We start from the raw sequence: 20,149 nt of genomic DNA, 5'->3' as shown, positions 1-20,149 counted from the left end.
TTAATCTTTTTCCTTCATAAAATACCTCACATTCATTATACGAACATACATTCGTATATCTCTGCTATTGTGTACTTTAATCACCCATAATCAATTAGTTACAGACCTTAACTAAAGCCTTTAACTTCGAGGTATATTTTCTACCTTTTTACTTTCTGGAACTCCCATAATTCAAATGATGGTGGGATTAGTCCTCTAATTTTCTTATTCCCCACCATGTTCCATTTTCCATCTCTGTGCCTTTTGGTTCTACTTGCTGGTAGGCCCTTAATTTTCTTTTCCACCCTTTCTACTGAATTTTTCATTTCTACTTTCATGTTCTTAATTTTTTTTTAAAGTGAGCTTTATACCCCCTGTGGGGCTTGAACTCATGACCCTGAGCTCAAGAGTCACTCTCCCGACTGAGAGAGCCAGGCGCTCCTCATGGTCTTAATCAAAGAACTTCTTTTCCTTCTCTGAATGCTTGTTTTATACTATCCTATTTTTGTTTCATGGATGTTTCATCTTCTCTTAAATCTGAGTATAAATATATATATTCTGAATATACATATCACATCTGAACATATATATATTGATTGAAGTATAATTAACACACAGTGTTATATTAGTTATATTAGGTATACAATATAATGATTCAACAATTCTATACTTGCTCAGTGCTCATCACAGTAAGTGTAATTTTAATCCCCTTTGTCTCTTCCACGCATCCCCCTCACCCTCTAGCTACATATATTTTAAGAATTTCTTTTTCCTCTTTCAGTAGTCTCTGCATCTTCCAAATTGCTTTGTGGTTTTTGTTGTTTGCTATTGTGTTTGTTGGGAGCTCCTCCTCCTGGGATCCATCTCTTTAGACCTGTCTTCTTGGGCCTGTCCATTTTCCTGAGAAGAATCTCCCAGTCTCCCGTCTGCCTGCACTGGGGAAGGGGACGACGGGAAGACCTGTACTTTCACTTAACACCCCTCCACCACTCTGCCCCATTTCCAGGTGGGTGTACCCACTCATCCTCTCTCCTCCTTTCTCCAGAGAATAAAACACCACTCTTCTACTGGCAAGTATGGAGTAGAACAGAAAATTTAAGGGTCTGACTATGTCTCAGATTTCAACCCATCCTCCTTATTTTAGTTTCTCACTTATCCTCCCCTCCAGACATCTCCGGGGGGCCACCCATTGTGGAGACTTTGGAGGATTCTATGATGTAAATTGAGTTGGTTTTTGACTTTCCCTGCTGATGGTTTGTTTATACCCTCTGGTGCGCTCAGCCCCTGTCATTCTCACATCTGGATATTTCCAGACCTAAAACTTTCTGTTGCCTCCTCTCCTCTGTCTCTTTAAGGTTCTGTGCTCATTCATTACAAAATCTTTTGCTGTAATTTTGGAAGGATTGAAATTAAATCCAATCTTCTATCCTTATGAAGGCAAATCTTTTTTCTTTTTTACAAGATTTTATTTATTTGACACNTTTAAGGTTCTGTGCTCATTCATTACAAAATCTTTTGCTGTAATTTTGGAAGGATTGAAATTAAATCCAATCCTCTATCCTTATGAAGGCAAATCTTTTTTCTTTTTTACAAGATTTTATTTATTTGACACAGAGAGAGAGAGATTGGGAGGACAAGCACGGGGAGCAGCAGAGGGAGAGGGAGAAGCAGCCTCCCCGTTGAGCAAGGAGCCCGACATGGGGCTCCATCCCAGGACCCTGGGATCATGACCTGAGCTGAAGGCAAAGGCTTTACCGACTGAGCCACCCGGGTGCCCCAAAGGCAAATCTTTATCACTTGTTTTATGTGTTTTCCTTGTTAGTCCATACAGTTACGATTTCTTTGTTAACCCAATCTGACATTCTCTGCTTTGTAGTTTAAGGATTGATGCATTAGATTTTATTCCTTATATCTGATTTTATGTTTGTTATATTTTTTTTAGACGGCTATTTTCTCTTTTCCTTTCTTTCATAGGTCTGATCAAATTGTAATTCATTCCCTTTCCCCTGATAATTTCTATGCTTTTCCAATCTATCTTCCATTTTTGGTTCTCATAATTACATACCTATTTCTCCACCATTGTTGAAAACAAGGCACCAATGATTTCCCTTATCAAGACGCTCTTTCTACTTCACCATATGTCCCTCCCATCTTGATTAGCTGACTCCAGAGTATTTTTACTCTTCCTTCTGTCTTTTCTCCCAGCAGATGAGACCTTTGGAACTTTTACTCTAAAATTTTCCTACTGCCCCCCCCCACATTCAACTTTCAATGCCAATATTTTTTTCATGAAACAGTTAACTTTTGATTGTATGCTTTTGTTAGAATTTCTCCTTGAGGTATGTTTCTTCTTCCAAAGTCCCTATCTGAGAACAGTTCAGGCCTATTGTGCTTAAAAATTTAGGATCTGGCACCACACTGACTGGGTTTCAATCCTGGCTTTGCCCCTTTCTTGTTCTGTGTCTAAAGGTCAGTTACTTCATCGCTTTGTGCCTCACAGTCTTTCTTGGTGAAATGGGGTTAATCTTAGAGGGGCGAAGGGTAGTGCAGTCGTTAAGCATCTGCCTTTGGCCCAGGGCGTGATCCCGGCGTTCCAGGATCGAGTCCCACATCGGGCTCCTCTGCTGGGAGCCTGCTTCTTCCTCTCCCACTCCCCTGCTTGTGTTCCCTCTCTCGCTGGCTGTCTCTCTGTCACATAAGTAAATAAAAAAAATCTTAAAAAAAAAATACTGGCACCATCGACATGAAGGTTTTGTGCGGGTTAAGTTAGTTACAGCATGACAAGAATGTGAAACACTGTCTTTCACAGTCTTTTTAAAAAAGATTTGTTTATTTATTTGAGAGAGAGTGGGGGCGAGGGGCAGAGGGAGAGGGAGAGAAAGAATCTCAAAGAGACTCCCCACTGAGCACGAGTCTGACTCAGGGCTCAATCCCAGGACCCTGACATCACAAACCTGAGCCGGGATTGAGTGGGACGCTTAACTGACTGAGCCATCCAGTGCCTCTTTGCCGCTTTCATAGTTCATTAAATGTTAACTTATTAGTACATTTATAAACATTCTTAGATATTAGACCATTATTCATTTACATGCATATCATCAAGATGTACACGTCTGTATCTATATACGTGTGTGTGTGCGAGTGTTATCTGTACGTTCGTGTGTATATATTCAAGGTTTATTGATCGTTTCTTTTTCCTCTTTTCTTTTTCCCTCTGTGCCTTGGAACCTCTCATATGATTTGTACTGACAAGTGATTTAGATACAGGATTCTTGGATCATAACCATTTTCTCTCAAAATTCTTCACTTTTCTTTCATGGTTCTATTTATATTTTTGCTTATGCAAAAAGGATATTTATTCCTTTAGTTATTTTACACCACCGTTTTGGATATCAACATGGCCTTCCTTTCCTTCAACTCATCTTGTGAAATGTTACCTGGAAAACAATAATTTTTAGCTCTAACCTGTTTTTGGACCTGAATTGGGACTTTATTATTTTTTTTCCCTTTGGCATTCTCCTACACTTCTATTTCTCTTGGCACGTGCTAAACTGGAACTACCTGATGGATTGCTCTCTCTCTCTGAGCCTCCTTTTATGTGTGTCTGTTTTCCTTTGCCCATTTGCTGTAGCATGGTTTTGCTCATTGGGGTCTCCAAATGGTGGCAGCCAAGTCTGCTAGGGTCCCAGGCAGAATAGACACAGGTAGGCGGCTAACCCATTGCTGAGACCCCTGGAGGGGAAGTCTCTGTTTCTTTTCTCTTAGGCCTTCCTAGCTTCCAGGTCAGGCAGGGCTTAGCTCACTGCTCAAGGGACAGGGAAAACATTTCCTGGGGGTCCGTGGGTCCTACAGTGCTGATTGCTAGGTCCTCACTCAACCCACTGGGAGGAAAGCCTGCCCCAGTTCTTTGCTCCACAACTCTCACAGAGCCAGAGGCCTTCCTAGTCTCCAGTTGTTGATTATGTGGTCTTTGTGCCATCAGGGGAGACAAACAGGTTGGAGCTGGCTGTGGAGGGGAGGGGAGTATTGATTACTGACTCTCTAAAAAAGAGCCTTCAGATATCAAAATGTAGATAAAACAAAGCAGAGTCAGTAACTTCCGGGCAGTGGGAGGGTAAAGGTGGGATATATATGGGGTCTGGTTTAAGATGAGTCTTTCAACATGGCAGGGATCGATCGGGATTGGGCAAAGTGTGTTATATAATAGTTCAGAATTGACTGACAAACTGAGAAGGACACCTGTCAGAAAGCATAAAGAATCACCTGATGAGTCTGGTTGAAGGCTCTACTGTTCTGAGAGGTGGTTATTTACTCTAACAAGGACCACTGAACAGTCTACTCTTTGGATAAATGAATTTTAGGGAAGTTCCTGAAACACTCAAGTTATTTACAATCATCTTCCAAGTTTCCTGGAAGAGTGATGTGATGTTAACCTAGACGGTGACCTGTGTGGTTGCAGATGGTTTTTGTGTTCAGGGATCCAGGTCAGACACCATCCTGGCAAACTCCCCTCCTGCCAACTATGGCCTTCACAGGTACACCCTCAACTTTGTTCTTTCAGGGTCGGTGCTTCTGACATTTGGTTGCACAGGGAGCAATGATGCCACTGAAAGGAATTCCTGGTGGGGGGACAGGATATCTGACATCAGCCAAATGCAGAATGGATTTGGGGACAGGGAAGCCTCTTTGGGAATCCTTACCTGGTCCTTGGTGGTTCTGAGCAGGGAGACAGAGGTTGGGGGACCTCCTAAGAAGACTGATGATGAATAATTGACTGTATATTAGAAGGTACAGAGATCTTATTGACCAATTAGAAAATCACAATAGTCTGAGAACTATGGGTCCCTGTATTGGCTTTACATACTCCAATCAGAAGACATGCAGTTTTATCAGAGAACCCGAAGATTTTTGAAAACCATTCATTTCATGTAAGACTCCACCATCAGTTAGCGGGTCTCTCTTTTCAGTGTAGCTCCCATGGTTCTGGTCTGCCCTGCACAAGTGTAGTTAGCAATAAGGAGTGTGCTGGGTTCCAAGCAGCAGCTTCCAGAGTTCTCTTTGGAGACATCATTTCTGCCCGAATCTGGGCCTTTTTATGGATCTGTATTTGGAAGTTAGTTTTGAAATTAATAAAATAAAAGAGTTTCATTCTGATTTTTTAAAAAATCAAACATAGAGCACAGACAGAAAATGGAACAATAGCCAATAATAATAATAATAATAACTCTCAGAGTTTATGTGGTCTGGACCAGGCCCGGGATTACTGGGGAATGTCTGCAGTCCATCCCCTTGAGCTCATAGATTTTAGTCAAAGTGAAACACCCACAGTTACCTTAGATAGAAGATGGGGATGGAAGAGGGTTGGCAGGAAACTCAGAGAGCCAAAGGAGGCCAGATGCTTCTCTCCACAGGAGACTTGACCTTTGACTCCAGTCCTCAGATATCTTGATCCTTTTCTTTAGTATTTGATCCTCAGCTGATGCAAACCTTTTATTTATGTTTGCCCCTGGGGTGGGGGGGGGAGACAACGGGGCAGTGGGGCTGTTTGCGTTTCTATAAAAGGCAGTGCCCAGTGCTCCCTTTGATGTGTTCCGCCTTTGCGCCTTTGCGGTGGCATCGGCCCTTCCCAGCTAACTTGGTCTTTCCCATGTAGGGCTCTGGATCCTACTCCTAAAAGCTCTAATTTGGGGATCAGAGTCTGAAATAGCCCCAAAGGTATCCTGTTTAGCTTGTCATTTAAATAGCTAAGGCCCTGCCATGACGGTTTCAAACCCTCTCACCTTTCATTTAGCTAAGCAGTTCTTTTTTCAAATTTGGCTTGTTTGTGAACCCAACATCTCTTTTTCCTTTATCCACCAAAATTCTGTAGCTATAAAAAGCCTTGATTGAAGGAGGAAAGAGTGAAAGCAGCGTTCCTCTTAGTAAAGGACCTAAGTTAGGATTGCAGAACCAGCAAGGAACTGAGCATAAGGGCTTCCACCGGCTCCCCTCCTTCCCTCCCCGGGTGGGGGGGTTCAGAGGTGTGCAGGGTATGAATTCTGGTTCCAATAATGACCAGCTTTTGGACCTTGGGCAAGTTACTTACCTCTCTTTGCCTCAGTTCCTGCATCTGTAAAATGGGAATGATGATTGTTCTAACACTTCATAGACAGGATTTATTACATAATTTGCAGAGCCCTTTGTTCAAATTTCAGTGATGTGAAGTCTGGGTGCCTTGTGAAACCAGATGGTGGCAGAAAAGCCATTAAACCAAGTATGGGGTCCTTCTGGGCACGAGGTCCTTCTGAGCACGGAGCCCTCTGTTGTTCCCCAGGAACCTGGCCCTAATGATAGAATTGTTGTGAGGATTAAATGAATTATTTTATTTAAAGCTCTATTTTTTTAAAAAATTATTTATTTGAGAGAGAGAGCGAGTGAGCACAGAGGCCAGGAGTGGGAGACAGAGAATCTCAGGCAGGGTCCCCACCCAGTGGAGCCCTGAGGTGGGGCTCAATCTCACAACCCATGAGATCATGACCTGAGCCAAAACCAAGAGTCAGATGCTTGCTTAACCTACTGAGCCACTGAGGCGTCCCTGTATTTAAAGCCCTTAAAGCAGCATTTAGCATATAGGCAATCTATGTAAATGTTAGTTAGATCTAAAAAATGACAATTGGGTAATCTGAGAACTGAAGAGATTGTCACTACTTCAGGGAAACTCAGTGAGTTGGTGGTAAATCGAGGCTTGGGCTCTGTCCGATTGCTACCTACATGGTTTATTTACCTATGCTCTATGCTTTTTTCAGCGAAGGTCATTCATTCACTCAGCACTTTTGAATGCTTTTAATGTTCCGTGCACAGCGGTAGACTGTGGAAATACGTGGTGCATGAGTTTTGTTTTTTACTCATGGTGCTTTAGCACGCTAGACCTCAAGTTGTGCTAACTCTGTCCTTGGATGGGCCTTGGGATTCTCACCTTATCAGGCTGTATGAATTTAGAAGAGTCAGGTAAATGACATTGGGATCTTGTCCTCAAAATATGAACAGAACTGAGAAATGTAAATTATTTTAAAAAGACACACGTAAATATAAATGATGGATGAGTCTCTTCATGGGTTAAAGGCGGGACGATTTAGGTGATTTAAAAGAAATTTAGTTCTCGCATTAGTAATGTAATCACATGTGCTCTAATTCTTCGTTAATGCTCCTGGAGACACAACTGGAAAGACCTAGTTAAAATTACTCTGTTTTTTGCTCTTAATGTGTTCTTAAAAAAACTATTAAAAACAGCTCATATCAATGGCAGATGAATTTTTTAAAAACTCCTTGCTTAAAAAACCTAAGTGGAGTGCAAAATACTATTCATTCTATATTCTCATTAATCTTCATTTACTTTTTCTTGGTAAAAGGGAACATAATTCACGTTCCTGTGAATTTCAGAATTTAAATTTGGAAAGGGAATTCTAAAAGCATGCTAGTAAGGCTCTGCAGAGAGTTCTTTAAAAATTCGGCTACACTTATCTGGTGATCACTGAATAATGTATAGAATTGTTGAATCACTATGTTAAACACCTGAAACTAATATAACATTGTATGTCAATTATACTGTAATAGTAAATACAAACATTTGAAAATGTTTGAATATATCTATTTATATATACATACATATAATTTTAACATTCAAAGGATGGAGTAGCTACAGTTAGTCCAGAAGACTTTTTAAAGCAATACACTTTTTTCATGTTCAGCAATGTTTTCTTGATAAATAACTTCGATTTTCACTAAACTCAGTCCATAAAGGAACTTGCAGTACAGGCTTGTCTAATTTGAATTATTTGGACTAATCTGGAAACCTGTGAAATATCATTTGGATTCTTATCTTGGTTATGCTAACCTTGAGTAAGGCTTTTTGTTAATGATGCAGGCTCTCACCTCAAACACAGAAGCATTTGTGAACTCTGTCCTCACTATTGATAGGTTTCTTATATTTAATATATTCTCAGATCTCAAAAGGAGATCATCTCCTGTCCTTCACTGGGATTTTTTCTGTTCCAGGAAAATATCCGTTTCTATTTGTAGACTCTTCTAGGAAATTTTCTTCATTCTCATTTAGCTGGAGCAATGATGGGAAGCTGTCCCTTCTCTGATGGACTTAACGATGCTATTTCTGTATCTCACTGGAGAGGCAAGGCAGCCATTCATTTGTGGTTAATACTGTAATTCTTAAAATGTATTTTTAAGAAGTGGATGGAAATATCTGAAACTCTCTTTTCGTTTGAATGCTATCACTGCTTAAGCACACACAGAACTGTCAGCAAAATGCTGTTTGTGTTGGGCAACTTCTATGAATTGAAAGTAGCTAAGCTAAAAAAAGGGAAATTGACAGGTGTCTTATTAGGCTTTAGCTATTAGTCATTTTTGTATCTGCACAAGTAATTGACACCCCACTTCTAAACAAGGATTGTGCATTTGCATGCTTTCAGGAAGAAGTCCTGCTGGGTGATTCTAATCTACTATTTTGGGATGTGATGGCTTAATTTGAAAAATGTTTTGATGAACACAACATGATCTCTTCCTTGTCACTTTCCTCCGGTTTCACAGTATAATCAGGGACTGAATGGATTTTGCTGGGGTATGAAATATCTGATGACTAAATGGGTTTGGCAGTAAAATTGGGGGTGGTGTTGGTAACTGGCTTCAACAGGAAAAAGAGGAGGGATTATCTTCGTTCTGTTCTTTTCTTGACGGTTGCTGTAAAATGTATTTTTGGTTTATTACAAACCAGTTGACCCTTGACTGAATCAAAACTAGGGAAGGAATTCTGAGGATAATTTGCTTTTTCATTTTTGGGCCTGCTCTACCTCCCCAAAGGAAAGAATTTGGAATTATAAGAATTTCAGAGGGCCTAAAATTTAAATCTCTCCCTTCAAGATCAGGGAAACTGTGGTCCTGAGATGTGAAGTAACAATCTCAATGTGGCTAAGTGAGTGAGAGATAGAACCAAGATGAAAAGGTGACTAAAACACTGTGTTGGATCCTTTTTCTTTTAATTTTCATGTTGGTGACTTTTTCCACAAAAAAGGTGAATTGCTAAGCCATATCCCGCTCTCTTCTTTACTTCACTTCCAAGTCATTTTACTTTTCTCCCACCTCTAAAAACATTGAGTCTATGTAAGCCAATAATGAAATGGAAAAGTTTGAGTTGGCAATTTGATTAATTGAATACCTTCACCATCAACAACAACATTTTCCCATACCAGCAGCTTCCCGTTTAGACGAGTCTTGTCATTGGCCTTTGTGATACCATTCAGGAATAGTGTCATACTCCAAAGTGGCTGAACCCTCTGGGTAACCCTGTTGTCTCACCACAAGCAACTTTGGGGTCAGATTAACTATTTTTTGTTTTTTATATTTTATTTATTTATTTGAGAGAGAGACAGAGAGAGGAGCATGAGTGGGGGGAGGGGCAGAGGGAGAGGGAGAAGCAGGTTCCCCGCTGAGCAGGGAGCCCAATGCGGGGCTTGATCCCAGGACCTCAAGATCATAACCTGAACCGAAGGCGGACTCTTAGCCGACTGAGCCACCCAGGTACCCCCAGTCTCGCTACTTTTTTACATCCTCAAAATACACATGTCCAAAAGCACTGGTGAACGAAGTGGATTTTACTGTATGTTTCCTAGAGAGATCACATACTGCCCAGAAAGACAGACTGTCCCTTTGGAACCTCATGTTTCTCTTCTTGGCATCCTGTTTTCTGGTCTCTTTCCTCATTTCTTTCTTACATGGCTTTTTCAATTCCCTTTGCTTTCTGGAGCAACTCAGCTCTGGCCTAGAGAATGTATGGTAGTCCCACCTTATCCATGGAGGGTGTGTTCCAAGACCCTCGTGGATGCCTGAAGCCACAGACAGTATGAAACCCTAGGTATGCTCTATTTTTTCCTGTACATATGTACCTAGGATAAAGCTAAGTTTATAACTTAAGCACAGTAAGAGATGAGCAAGAATAACTAAGAATAAAATAGAACAATTATAACAATAGACTGTAATAAAAGTTATGTGAATGTGCTCTCTCTCAAAATGTCCTATTGTACTGTGCTCACCCTTCTTGTGGTGATGCGAGCTGATAAAATGCCCATGTGATGAGATGAAATGAGGGGAATGATGCAAGCATTGTGACCCAGCACTGGGCTACTATTGACCTTCTGACGATACATCAAAAGGAAGAACATCTGCTTCTGGACCATGATTGCCTGGCAGTAACTGAAACCATGGATAGTGAAACTGCAGATAAGTGGGGGGACTACTGTATGCCTCTCGGCAAAACAGAGGCCCATGGTCAACAATGACCTGGTGTGTTCTTCAAGCATGCCTTTTAGGGCAGGGATGCCTCAGTTCATTTGGTTATACCTGTGGCTTTTTGGCTACTGAGTCTTGGCAAAAACAGATCTAAAGTTAAGAGGTTGAATGGGATTCAGGCCTAGCAGTAGACAAAATTAGAGATAGTGGCAGAGTAAGCATATCTCTTAACTTCTCTCCTGATATCCCTGGTTTCTCTGGGTGACTTCTCTGCTAGACACTTGGATCCCAGATTCAATTGAGTTCCAGAAATATTTATTGAGCTTCTGCTATGGACCAAGCACCATGCATGTGTCTTTGTTCTAGCAGTTTCATCGGGGAAGGGGGCCAATGCGTAAAGAGATGGAAACAACACGAGGTGCTGCTGAGTGCTTTGGCGTGCAATTGCACAAGGGCTTTGGGAGCCGTGAGCTTGAACGGCTGCACAGAGGAGGTGACAGCAGAGATGGCCTTGATCTGCAAGGGCACGAAGTAGGCACCAAAGCTATTCCTGTTTGAAGGCACTGAGAGCTCAGTGTGGCCTCCTTGTAGGGAGAGTGGGCCATGAGCTGAGACCAGAGGAGAAGAGGCCAAAGTGAGAAGGGCTTTGAATGATGAATATTATCTTCTAGGCAAGACTCAGCCCACAGATGGAAACTTGCACATCTTTACTTTTATCGAAGTTTGACACACTCATACACCGAAGAGCCAAGTAGTTCCGCAAGGTTGGTTGAAAAATCCCAACAGTGCTCAGCCCTCCTTCCCACCCTCTCCATTCCAGAGGTAACCACTTTCTAGAATGATGTTGGTCTTTACCTCCCACTCCTGCATGACGTGTTTGCTTTACAATTTCTTTCTTTTTTTGGTCTGCACTGTTATCTGCCGGCTTCCCACCATGGAGGACAAGGATTTGGCTTTTGCTCCCTGCACCCTGCTGCCATCGCACACACAGGCACCCTTCCTACACCATCTCTTTTCAACAGTGCGACTTTAGTTAGGTCAGTATTCGGTATTTACATTATTAAGGTCATGTAAATGCTATTCACAGCTGAGGCAGAGAGTCGACTACAGTTCCTTCTACTTTGCTACAGACGGCCCCTCGAGTTCGTCTTCTTGTTTGTTTGCCTTTTCAGGTCATGTACTGTCACTAATTCAGCTCTAAATGTCTTTGCCTTTCTGCCAACAGCATAAATCTCTTCTCATATGGTACCAATAAAGTCTAACCATTTCCTATTCCTAAGGAGCCATTCCTGTGGTCTTTGGACCAGCCTCTGTGCGGACTGGAGATGAGCTGCCCCCTGCTCCTGGCCCATAGGGTCACTCTAATCTTCTTTTCTGTCATCCTGAAAGTATTTTACCCTCTCCTGTGTCTCCTTGTGTCCCAGACCTCCTCTTTCCTGAGAAAAGTGCACTGGATATAAATTATTTTTTTTTAAGATCTTGATCCTCCATCTTGATGATAGTTTGCTCAAACATAGAATTCTAGGTTAGAAATAATTTTTTTTCTATAGAATATTCAAGACTAGTGGGGGTGCCTGGGTGGCTCAGCCGTTAAGCATCTGCCTTCAGCTCAGGTCATGATCCCAGGGTCCTGGGATCGAGCCCCGCATCGGGGTCCCTGCTCAGCAGGAAGCCTGCTTCTCCCTCTCACACTCCCCTTGCTTGTGTTCCCTCTCTCGCTGTCTCTCTCTGTCAAATAAATAAATAAAATCTTGAAAAAAAAAAGAATATTCAAGACTAGCTGCATTTCCTTGTGGTTTCCAGTGTCGTGATTGAGAGCCCCCAAAACATTTCCAACTACTGATTCTTTTATTTCTTTGCTCCTGTTACTAAGATTATAATCTATTTTGATTCTCAACTTTCTTTGCTAAAGTTTGATTCANGTGGCTCAGCCGTTAAGCATCTGCCTTCAGCTCAGGTCATGATCCCAGGGTCCTGGGATCGAGCCCCGCATCGGGGTCCCTGCTCAGCAGGAAGCCTGGCTTCTCCCTCTCACACTCCCCTTGCTTGTGTTCCCTCTCTCGCTGTCTCTCTCTGTCAAATAAATAAATAAAATCTTGAAAAAAAAAAGAATATTCAAGACTAGCTGCATTTCCTTGTGGTTTCCAGTGTCGTGATTGAGAGCCCCCAAAACATTTCCAACTACTGATTCTTTTATTTCTTTGCTCCTGTTACTAAGATTATAATCTATTTTGATTCTCAACTTTCTTTGCTAAAGTTTGATTCAAGTGTCCCCAGGCTAGTCATTACTTCTTAGTACCCTTCCACCTGCTTTCCAGCTTGCAAAACTTTGTTCCTGTTATGTCTTTTCCTACTTTCCCTATCCTTGTGGATTTATGCCTAAAAGCAAAAACAAACAAATAAACAAACAAACAAAAAAACACCAATAAAAACAAAAAACAATTACAACCACAAAATTTTACTATCATTTTAGTAGGGCTTTAGAAATAGAAAATGTTTAAGCTGCCATCTTTGCCTGTAAGTCTCTTTAGAAATGGAGGCATGGATCTTGGTTAGCAGTGCTTGAAGCTCATGGAATGTTGTTGGGGAAGAAGTCTAGAAAATAACGCATGCCTTCTAGGGCACACTAAGATCACAAGATGACCAATGGCTCTGCACCTTGGTGCTGCCGTGCTGTGAGTTGGCACAGTGGGCAATGGGTAATACTGGAAGCCATTCCTACACTGGCTCAGCCAGACATATACTCTGTACTGAGACAGAGAACCGCAGACATATATGGATGGTAAATGTATCCCCAACTCAACTTCCCTTTAGCCAAATTCCCACTGCGACTCCATTTCCACTCAACACAAGAGGAAGTGTGACAGAGGGGAAGTCGAATTGGTAAGAGATGGAAATCTTAACCAATGCAGCTAACTTATCTCACTTTTGCAGATTTTACAAAGACATATGACCATGTAAACCCATTGCAAGTGTTCTATCCAGGCTCTTGGAGGGGTTCTGTGGGAGTCAGGGTCCCCAAAACTGCCTCTGTCCCACGGATGCTTTTCACCAGAGTACGATAGTGAATCAGACCTTTCTTTTTAAAGGAAGGTAAACAATGATGGCTGTGTGCAGATGAGCTAAAGGAGAGTCAAGGTAGGAGTTTTGGTGCTGATGTCACCACCCGGTGATTGTGAAACATATCTGGGAAGAAGTCACCCAATCTGTTGATCAGTTCTACATGGAGAGGTGAGGGAAAGGATGTTTTGTGTGAGATGAATCAGTGAGATCAGAAATTTCTCCTACCTCACTTCTGCCTTTCTTTCAAAATTTAAATGTTATAAATCCCTACCTTTTCAGAGTCTTATTGTGTTTTCAAAAGTAATATTTGATTGGTATATCTGGATTCCCATATAAATTTAAGCTCATAAAGAGGATGATGCTGTTGCAACAGGTGTGAATTTTTAGTGCTCATCTCCTTCGTTTTTGTTCTCCCATCCAAGGGCATAATCCTTTTATTCTGGGCCTCAGTTTCCCCAAGAAGGAGTTGGATGAAGATTCTACTCCAGTCTAATCTTCTGTGTTTCTCTGACTGCTAATTATGGAGACTTCATATTGATTCTTTGCACAAGGAATAACTCGTTTTTATTCATTGGATAACGTGACCAGATTCGTATCTATTGGTGTTTGATTGTTAAAATAAACACACCCTGCGTTTTTTGAGACTTTGCATTTCTTCTTCATAAAGAAATGACTTTTTGAGACTCTCACTCTGGCAATGGGAAAAGGCATCTCCTAAAAGGCGACTTCAGCCCTATGCCTTGAACAGGATTTTGGTTTGTAGATGAAGAAATTTATTTCGGAAAAAAAAATTTGTCTAGTACTTTATTAGCTCTGGAACTTTGAGCAAATTATTAAAACTTTAGGAATTTCAGTTTGTTCCTCTACAAGACAGAAATGACAGTAGCTATCTTAAAGGGGTGTTTTGAGCATTAAGTGATGTCATGTGTATGAAAAGTACTTAGCCAAAATCTGGACCGTAGTTATTGCCCCATCAAGGTCATTTTTACCACCATCTTGAAATCTAAGTGCCTCATGGGACACTGATATATCCTACTTCCAAAGATAGTAGCATAGGATTTTTTTTTTTTAAGATTTTATTTATTTCTTTGATGGAGAGAGAGACAGCCAGCAAGAGAGGGAACACAAGCAGGGGGAGTGGGAGAGGAAGAAGCAGGCTCCCAGCAGAGGAGCCTGATGTGGGGCTCGATCCCAGAATGCCGGGATCACGCCCCGAGCTGAAGGTAGACGCCCAATGACTGAGCCACCTAGGCACCCCATGGATTTTTAAGTGGCCTTTTCCTTTTTTTTTTTTCTTTCCTCCTTCCTTCTTTCCTTCCTTCCTTCTTTCCTTTCTTTTTTGGTATGCCAATATCAATTTATTAGTTTGGGGAAATTCCCTCTCTATCCAACTTTCTGGGTGGGCCTGTGATGCAGGCCTCAACTGTCCATATACTCTACTCCTTGTCCGTCCACAGTGATGGATATGGCCAATAACTTGGCCAATGATTCTTGCACCCAAGTATTCTGAGGAAAAGATACTCTCTTTTGACTGGGCTTTTAAAGCCAATCAGATGTGATTGTAGATAGCTGATGGCCCCCTCATGGGGAGACTTCATTTAAGAATGGAATTAATACAAGAGAAAGATGACCCAGGAGGTGAAGAGAGACAGATTCCTGATGTCTCTGTGCCTTTGGATAAAACCACTTCTGAGATGAGAAGACCCCTGGATTTCCTAGTCACGTGAGCCAATAAATACTTTTGTTATTTACACCAACATTAAATTGGTTTTTAACTCTCCTACCTGAAAGAATCCTGAGTTAAATCCCAGCTTAAAGCTAAAGCTTGTTTTTACTTTCCCCTCAATCACATGGGAGGTTCGACTGACATTTGGTTTGCTCTCACAGTTGGAGGCTTTCGAAGTAAAGACATACACCAAGAGGACAGACAACCACAATAATTAATGGACCATACAGCTCAGTGCCTGGGATTTTTTGTAATAGTTCAATGAGTTTCTTTAATAATTTCAGTAACGATGTGACCTTAAAACTGAAGTTCATTTGAGAAACGTCAGAAAAGTGTTCAGGATATGTCTGTTTAGGAATTCCAATTTTAATAGGCTGTGTTCATGGGTTAATATGGTACAAAAGAAGCAGTTGTGGTTAGCAAAAAGGAGACCACATCTGCAGACACCAGGTGCTGAGCACTTTCTTGACCATGTGTGCTTGCGTTAAGGGCGAGGATGTCACGGGCACCAATCATGCATGAATTGCAAAGTACGTCTCAGAGGAAAAGTCCCATAATCCTGCAGTCATCACGCTTGTAGCAGAGTGGATGGAGGAACCGTAATGAATCATACCCTACAAAATGAGTACTATATTCAAGTTGCATGTACTTGCTTGTTTTCAGGGAAGCATTCTGTCATGTTAAATTAATGGGGGTAAATGGTGTTTTAATTTTGCTTTATTTGTATTTAATTTGTAAACATGTTTTTATGAGTGCTTTATCAATTTGGTTTCAATAGGAGTTTCATGAGAAGCTTACACATAGTTTTATGCATATGCTTACTTAAGTAATATTATTATAAAAATTATCTAAGTCGATATTTGGGAATACTTTTGCTTTCAAAAGAATAGTATTCACTGCCTATGAAGTATTCCTGCCACCCCCCTGCCCACCAAAATACATCAAACCTGAATCTGATCAAGTTTCTGGATCCAATTATTAATTTACAGGGAGTCTAGAGGGAACTTCTATGGTTTTTTAAGATAAATAAATTACCAAAAAATGAATTATAGATTTAAAAAATATAAAAACAATAGCAACCAATCATATATTTGGGCCTTGTCTGGGTCTCGATTAAAAATAAAAAATGAACTGAAAAAATAATTTAAGACGTTTGTGAGAAAACTGGAGATCTGAGCGCTGTCTGGATGTTGATGATTTGGGCAATCGTGGGGTCTCTTATTTTGGTATGATAGCACTATTTGGATGTGTTAAAGAAGGGAGTAATCTTGCCCTTTGGAGTACACACTGGGTTATTTATAGGTGAGAAGAAATTCATGTTTTCCTTAGGATAATATTAAAATGATAAAATAAATCTATCTGTACTGTAGTAACAAGTTCTAAAACTTGGTTTTGTTAGTTCTTGGGAAAGTTTATATTCTTGGGAAAGATGCAAATACTGAAATATAAGATAAATATAATTTCCATAGTCAAGAATATTAAAGAAAATGTCATTCTTCTCCATGAGCCATCACAGAAATAGGGACATATAAGTCAAATCTAGTCGACTATAAATGATAAATGTAGAGTATAAAACCATTAAAATTCTATATAAATGAAGTTAAACAGGCTACACACACACACACACACACACACACACACACACTGACACACACATTATATTCCAGTTTGGGAAGCCCTGAGCTATCCTATGCTTGCTTGTTGGGCTAATTCTATATATGAAGGGTCTTAAAACTATAGACCTTAGGAAGAATCTGGCCCACTACCTGTTTTGGTAGAGCTCATGAGCTAAGAGTGGATTTTATATTTTTAAATAGTTGACAAATATCAAAGGGGTACAAATTTCCAGTTTTAAAATAAAGACGTCCTGGGGATGTAATGTACAGCATGGTGACTCTAGTTAACAATACTGTGCTGTATATTTGAAAGTTGCTTAGAGATTAGATCTTAAAAGAATCAGTAACTATGCATGGTGAGAATGTTAACCGGATTTATTGTAGTGATCACTTCGCAATATATACAAATATTGAACCATTATGCTGTACACCTGAAACTAATATAGTGTTATATGTCAATTACATCTCAAAGAAACCTTAAGAAATACCAAAAGAAGAATAGTATTTGGTGACATTTGGAATTTGTATGAAATACTAAGTTCATTGTCTATAAGTACATTTTTACCAGAACACAGCTGTGCTCCTTTATTTACTGTTTGGTAAATAAAGTTTTACTGGAGCCCACCCACCCATTTACATGTTGTCTCTTGCTGCATTTGACAACAGAAATGCAGAGGTGAGTCATTGCAACAGAGATGGTATGGCCTGCAAAACCTAAAATATTTACCCCCTGGCCCTTTACAGAAAAAGTACGTCAACCCCTGCTCTAGGTGACAAAACTGAGGCTGGGCGTGTCAAGAGTCTAGTGTAAAATTGCACAGAATCACAATTCGAATCTGGCCTTCTAACTCTAGATACCCTTTGGGTATGGTTTTCCCTATGTTTTTGCCCCTCTAAATAATAACTTTTACTTACACAGTGCTTATTGTCTTCCTGGCATTGTTGATCTTTCAATAATCAAGCCTATGACATATATACCATACTTGGGGAAACTGAGGCACCAATCAGTTAAGTAACTTTACTGAAGTCCCGTACCCAGCAAGAGACAGAGCCAGGCTGGCGACCCAGACAGCCTGGCTCTTAAACGCTATACACTGTTCTGTCTCTTGCAATGAGGGAGCCACAAGGCCCCGGAAGGACGCGTTGAGTGGTTTAATGGTTCTCATCTATTCACCCCTCTCTTGAACTTAGTGATATAAAGTTGATCATTCTGCTATCTTAAACCTGAATTCTCCCCCGCACAAAACACAGTTGATCTTTGAACAGCACAAGTTTGAACAGTGCAAGTCCACTCAGATGCAGATGTTTTTCTGATACAGTACAGTACTGTGAATGTATGTCCTCTTCCTTATGATTTTCTTAACATTCTCTTTTCCCTAGTTTACTTCATTGTAAGAATAGAGCATATAATATATAAAACGTACAAAATACATGTCACTCGACTGTTTATGTTAACAGTAGGGCTTCTGGGCAACGGTAGGCTATCAGTAGTTAAATTTTTGGGGAATCAAAAACTACATGTGGATGGTTGACTCTCAGTGAGGGTGTTGGCGCCCCTAAACCCCATTGTAGTTCAAGGGTCGGTTATTTCATGGCAGTGAAATAATCAGTCTTCTCTTAGAACCATGGGTCAGGAATGTCTTATAAACCATTCCTTAAACACCATGCATAACCATTAGTATTTCTTACTTAAATTTACAAAACCCTGATCTAATGAGTCAGTGCCATGGCAGAGCCTGGGAATAGTTTTTTTTTTTTTTAATTAATTAATTTTTTTATTATTATGATATGTTGGTCACCCTACGNTAGAACCATGGGTCAGGAATGTCTTATAAACCATTCCTTAAACACCATGCATAACCATTAGTATTTCTTACTCAAATTTACAAAACCCTGATCTAATGAGTCAGTGCCATGGCAGAGCCTGGGAATAGTTTTTTTTTTTTAAATTAATTAATTTTTTTATTATTATGATATGTTGGTCACCCTACAGTACATCATTAGTTTTTGATGTAGTGTTCCATGATTCATTGCGTATAACACCCAGTGTTCCATGCAATATGTGCCCTCCTTAGAACCCTTCACTGGCTAGCCCATCCCCCGACCCCCCCTCCCCTCTAAAAACCCTCAGTCTGAATAGGTATTTTTATAAGGCATGAGCCCAGAAATGAGGAAAGTTTGGGAAACACTAACCTGGCACATACTAAATCTTCCTCAAATGAAGGGCACCTGGCTGGCTCAGTTGGAAGAGCACGCGACCCTTGATCTCAGGATTGTGAGTTTGAGCCCCATGTTGGGTGTAAAGATTACTATAAATAAATAAGTAAATAAATCTTCCTCAAATGCTTATTGAATTGTATGCAGACGTTCAGACCACATTAATTGCAAGGATGACCTGTCCCCATGAGCCTCTGTGCATGTTACAGGCCACAGTTCAGAAGCAAGTCTAGATTCATTATTTGAAAAGCTCCTTGAATACTATTAAAACTAACTTTTCACCTGACAACGAAATACATTTATTGCTGAGAAGAAGAAAATAAAGATTATACATATGGCTTTTACCCAGAGACATACCGTAAATCTGTTACTATTTTGAAGTATACTCACAATCCTTTTTTGATTGAATTGTACAATTCTATTGAATTCTTAAAATACCATGTAGTTATTTTGGGTTACAGTTGTGGGAAGGGATTTCACTTGGGTTTCAGATTTGTTACTCTCTTGGAAGTGTTTAGATAAAAAGCCAAGAAATACACTGTTGCTCCTATGGGAACAGAAGAGCTAGTGAATGTTAATTACTCTTTAAAACCTTGAATTTATATGATGAGACTTGGACAGAGCACATTTAGATTATTTGGATGTATTCTTTTTGTTCCTTTCTGGTTGCTGTGAAATTATCTCTTTAATGACATCTTTCTCTTTATAGCTCTTTGCCAACTGGGCATTTACCACATCACTGTTGATGTCGTCTTTGATATTATGAGGATAGGGCCATTGACACCGAAGCCCACAAATTAGGTGGTCCCCAGGATTGCTTTAATTGAGGCTGGGGAATTTTCTGCCTAAAGATCTATGCTGTACTTGTCCGATGCTTCTGACAATATCATAAAGGATGATAGTTCTATTGTATTTTATGCATAACTTTCCCTTTCTATTTCTGGGTGGTTCCCCCAGAGTTTCGATGATCAGGGCAGAGGAGGGAGGTGTTACCTCATTCTGGGTCTTTCCGTTCTGAAGGGTCAGCTTCACTGGGAAACAGATGCTTCCAATTGCTGATTCTCTTGGCAATGTTGATGTCACTGTCAGCGTTTCTCAAGGTGCACTGAAGGGTTGATTTGGAAGCCAGTGCAGATGTGGTATCCACTTTGCCATCAGTACAGATAAGACGCACAACCTTGATTTCCTTGGGGGGGGTCATGATAAATATGGCTGGTGTCAGATGAACCTGGATGCCAGAACACTGAAGCAGATCACTCCTCCAAGCCAAACC

The sequence above is a fragment of the Ailuropoda melanoleuca genome, chromosome 1 (genome assembly GCF_002007445.2).
Source record: "Ailuropoda melanoleuca isolate Jingjing chromosome 1, ASM200744v2, whole genome shotgun sequence".
Classification (NCBI taxonomy): domain Eukaryota; kingdom Metazoa; phylum Chordata; class Mammalia; order Carnivora; family Ursidae; genus Ailuropoda; species Ailuropoda melanoleuca.
Note: the sequence above shows the minus strand (reverse complement) of the source record.